Here is a 5,816-nt window from a genome sequence, read left to right on the forward strand (position 1 = left end):
GCAATGGTTAATGATGATGAGTTGTGGTGGTATATAAAATTAACATTGTCGAATGAAAAGAATGATTGAAAAAAAAACGACGACTATAGAAGAAGAAGATGGAGAAGGAAGAAGAAGAAAAAAGCTATCAATGTCAATGAAAATTGTGAATTTGTATTTTGGGAAGAAATGATGATGATGATAATAATAATAATAATGGATTCACCGCTACAACATGCGGTAGAAGCAAATATTTTAGTAAAATATCAGCAGGAGCAAACAAAAAAAAATAACTTCCAATAAAAGATTTCCTATATAGAACCAAATGATAAAAAAAAACCTTGATGCGGCGTCATATCATTCGCATGTGGGAGCCAGAAATAATTGTGATAATGTGGAAACAACAACAACAACAAAAAAAGGAAGTGGTGAAATTATCCTCATATATAGAAACAAACACACACAGACACACACACAAACGATATATACCCGTTAATGTATTTTGGATACGTTTTTTTTTGTGTTCAATATCCCTTATATACCACCACTAGCATCAATATCAACATTAAAAATGATCGATCTTCATTTTTTATTTTCCCTGATGATTCCTAACGAATGAAGGTGATTAGGATTTTTTTTTTAAATATGACCAAATAACACTAAATTGACGCTTGCGTATATCATGTTTTTTCATGTTGTTTGATGACATGTAATACTACCAAATATATACAGTTATAAAATACGAAATCTTCATTATCATTACCAAAAAAAAACGAAAAACGAAAAAACAAACAAAATGAATTACAGATTTTGCATCGTTATTTGAACATTCAATAATGATAAAAGAAAAGTTTTTTTTTGTAGTTCTATATTCTCTATAGAATGTGATGATTGCTTTTTTTGTTCAAATAATAATTTTGTTTTTTTTTGAGGGAGAATTGGATTATCTTCAATAATAGATTAACCGGAAAAAAAGCTAATATTCAAAATCACATTGGGAAAAACAAAATCTATTGTCTTAATGTTGAATGTTGATTCCAACAGTTGTTTTATTCTTTTTCGTTGTTTCAATGATGGGCGCCATTCAGGTTTGATAAAATAGTCGAAAAAATTCATTATTTATCATGATGGTAGTGGTGATGATGGTAGCAGCATTAATGATGGTATTTAATCGTTGATTATCCGTAAATTTTGGCTACCTATAGTGTTATATATCATCATAAATAATAAGAACAGTATACACATGGTATATAATGACAATAAAAAAAACAGCAACAAAAACAACAACAACGATAATAATAATAATAATAACTACACACAACGTCTATAGATCCATGAATTGAATATATGTTCCATACTTTTCAAATACGAAAAAAAAGCAACAACGAATGTTTGTGAAATAAGAAAGATATGTGCAAGCCAAATGAAAAAGAAAGAGAATGAAGGAAAAAAAGCGAAAGTTGGATAAAAAGAGAGAAAGACAGTGAAAAAAAAACAACTTGGCGCCCAATATAATCCAAACAACAACAAAAAAAAATCAATCAGAAAATAATTAAATAGTTGCCAGTAATAGAAATAAAAAGTTGTTCATTGATGATGGTGGTGGTGGAGGGAGGGAGGGAAGGAAAAATTCAAAAAAAAAGGTAGCAGTTTTATTGACAATTTGATTTGAACATTGGGCAATTTGGATCTCAAAATAAAATTGAGAGTTTTTTTTTTATTTGTTGGTTTTCATTGAATAATGTTAATGAAAATAATAGTGAGAAATGTGAGAGAGTAAAATTGAGATAGTGAGAGAACAAGGTATGGAGTATACAATCGATACTGTTCGATAATAAATGAAGATAACGTTTGTTTTTTCTTTCTCAATTACTCTAATTTTAAATATTCGAAAGAAATAATTAAATTCTGATTATAATTCCTCGATTCTATTCATTTCAAAAATTTTGGAATCATATTCCAAAAGGAAAACATCCAAATTTATCCAGGAAATTAAAGAAAAAATGAAAAAAGGGAGAATGGAAACAAAAAAATCAAACATTCAATGAAAAATCCTAATATTTCGCCATAATATTGGCTGGCCAAGAAAATTTCGATTTTTGTTTTCTTTTCTTTTTTCGAAATTTATTATCATCATTATGATCAACATCATCAAGGGAAAAAAAGATAAAAACTTTTCTTTTCAGACATAATTAAAAATCAGCTAATAATGAAAGGTGATAACGAGTTATGTGTTCGCTTGTGTATGTTTCAAATAAAAAAGTATACGATTATTTCGAAAAGGGGAAAAAATGGGGCAATCATTTGAATTCAATACCAACAACAGGCAACAATCAAAATCGTCTACGTGTCGCCAGGAGAAAATGTAATGTTTAAAAAAAATTCCTTCAATCAAATAATTCAGGATCAATCAAAAAATTTTCAATTATTTAACTTTGAAAATCAATATATGAATTATCCAAGTGAAAGGGATATAGAGAGAAACAAAAAAAAATGGACATAATAATAATAATAAGAAATGACCTAATTGTTAATCGGTTGTTTGTGTCTAGGTCAATTTTTTTTCTTACCTGTTAAACAATTTAAAACGAAAATTTCCGTTTTTTTGTTTGTAAATCTTTTCATTTACAATTAAATTACACAATGATACACCAATGAAAGCGCCATCTTTAGAATGTAATTTTCAATGTTAAAATCAAAAATTGATTTTTGTTTATATTTTCGAAAAAAAACCATAGAGGGCTGTTTAGTTTCGAAAAGAGAATTTCTATTTTTCAATGAAATAAAAAAGAGTTAAACAAAAACTCAAAAGATGCAACAGGTATAGTGAATAATTTTTTTCGCATTGAATATTCGAATGAATTGTGATTTTTGTTTTTTGAACACCTGGATTCCTGAATTTTTTGTTGCGCAATAACCCAAAAAAATACAGTCTTTTGCAACCGTTCATATAGGATAGGATGAAAAAGAAAAAAAAACAGCGTGTTCTTTCGATGTTCGAATGTTTTTGTTGATCGTTTTTTGAAAATAATTATAATTGGCAATGATTTTCTCGAATTCGATTCGAATTTGGCTAAACTATCGAACAACAGAGAAATATTTTTTAAAAAAATATTATTATCGAATCGATTTTGTTTGTTTCTAAACATCATTCAAGAAACATTGATCATCCATTTTCGTTGTCATCATCAATTTAATAAATAAAAAAATTGTAAGTATGAAATGATATTTTTTGGGTTCGAAATTGTTTTTTTTCTTTCGAGTTATGTTATTCATTATAAAGTTATCCTTGATGGATTATTTATTTATTTTTTGTTGAAAATGTTTTCAACAAAAAAAAATGTCTGTCGGCATGAATAGATTGCTACATTTTATTTGTAGAATTGCAGTTATTTTTTCCTGCGATCGAATTACTTTCACCAATTCATTCTTAGGTTTCGAACACACATTTGATCTACATATATTGATGATGTTGATGATGATGATGGTTAAATATATACCACAGACATTTTAGAATAAGAATAATATTTTGATTGAAATCAATCGGAGGCGACGCGAACTGATTATTATTATTATTATATCCGATCCCGTTTTGTCATTATTGTGTTGCTTTACACAATACGAAGAAAGGAATGAACAAGTTACGAAAAAACAAACATTACTGCCATATATTCCTTATATATTGGTGCATAGGAATCAAAACTCCGAAAAAAAACGAGAATGTTTTTCTTTAGATTCTGTTTTACATATGCATGAATGTTAACGAAAAAAGAATTTTTTTTTGTGAATTTATCAATGACATTGTGTTGACAACGATAAGAACGTTTAGTTTGAAATGAATTTAAAAAATCCTTATCGAATCAAAATCATTCGAATTTTTTTTTATAAATAACGGTGAATTTCATCTGACCAAAAAAGAAAAATCCTTCATAATAAACACTGCCACAATAATTTATACCACTTGTATTACGGATTTTTCGATTATCAACTTTATCATCATCATCATCATTAATGATAAACAATCTTTGACAAAAAAAAACAATTTTTGAATCAAGTTGACATTTGTCTGCTATTATTATTATTATCATTAACTTATTCTATTATATTTTCAATTAATTTATCGATGATAATAATATATTGATTGATTGATTGATTGATTGTCTAATTGAATCTTGATTTTTATCATCAATTGTATATGTATAATATATGCACATGTTTTTAATCAATACCGAAAAGGTAATTCGTACATGTACATTATTATTTTTTTTGGTTATAACAGGATAATGATTCAATTCCTTTTGATAATATTAAAAAGGATTTTTTTCCATAGAATTTTTCCTAATTCATTTAGTTTTCATTTTTTGTTTGTTGATTCCTATTCAAATCGATTCAACAAGTTTTTTTTCATGAAACGTTATAAACTTATTTTTTTGATCTCCAATATCCTTTTTTTTCTTCTTTTTTCTTGTTTTTCCCCTTCCTCAAATAGCATCTTGAGTTTTTTTTTCTTTAAGGATATATTTTCTTGTCTTTTTTTTTGATTTTATCACCATTTTCATTTATTTGGCTTTATAAATTTTTTTCCCTCATCTTATCATCATCATCATCATCATCGTAATTTTTTTCAAACATTATCATCATCATTGGCGGCGACGGTGACGATCGACCACTGGATCGACTTTAATTGTTCACTACATCGATAATTCATCAGAACACTGTACCTGTGAATGGTGTGTTTATTATATTTGAATGTAAATCAATCAAATAAATGGATGTGAAAACATTCTCTTGTTGAATATCGTGCAATTTTTTTTTGTTTTGTTTATTTTTTGTCAATAATATCATCAATTATATTTACAAGACCAATATCAATGTAAGTGTAACGATATTCAAATGTTTGTTTGATTAATTGCTCATCAATAAATCAATCATTATTGTTGGTTTTTTCTATTTTTTTCTTTTAGCTAACTGCTAACGATATTGATCAGCCATCATTTTCCCATTATATTTTTTGCTTATTGATTTCTTCATCAACCAGCAAAAAAAAAAAGATTTCTTCATTGATCATTTTTTCAAGTGAATTGATAATTATGAATTATTATTTACATCTGTATAAATATCATTATCATTATCTTCATATTTTCTCATTGTATCATAATCAACATTTGATATAGACTATTTTGACATTTTACAAATGAAAAAATCTTCAATTTGTTACAATTTTTTTTTAATTCGATATTTCAATAATTGATACAAACAAACAATTCATGTTTTTTCATCTCTCTAATTTTTTTCGTTGTGTCATTCGGCTATCAAAATAACAAGAAAAAACAACCAAACATTCATCATTTAGTACGTCTTTCCTATTTTGTGTCATTATTACATCATTCATCAATTATTATTATTATAAACTCTTAAAATTCAAATATATAATACCTCATCATCATTAGTTTCTTTCTTTCATTTGAGTTTGATTCAACTTGAAACTTAACTGTGATGATTATTGAATTATATCAATCAATCGTTGAACGAGTTTAATTTGTTTTGTTTTTTTTGCGAAACAAAATTTATTGTGATTTATTAGTTCATCAAATCTCATCATCTTTATCATCATCATCAATCGATCATCTTTATTCTGACTTTTATCCAGGTAATCATTGAATTCTTGATTATAAATTTTTCATATTTGAAAAAAACAAATCATTTCAGCATAAATTGAACAATTTTATCTTAATTTTATGTAGTGATCACAAAAAAACAACAACTTTTTTTTATCTTGTCAGGTGAAAAAATGTTTTTTTGGACAGATCTATCTGAACAGAGATAAGAATACTTGA

The sequence above is a fragment of the Dermatophagoides pteronyssinus genome, unplaced genomic scaffold (genome assembly GCF_027571235.1).
Source record: "Dermatophagoides pteronyssinus isolate colony J.1.1.1.1 unplaced genomic scaffold, Derpt_VIB-CSIC_2022.12 sq0009, whole genome shotgun sequence".
Taxonomy (NCBI): Eukaryota; Metazoa; Arthropoda; class Arachnida; order Sarcoptiformes; family Pyroglyphidae; genus Dermatophagoides; species Dermatophagoides pteronyssinus.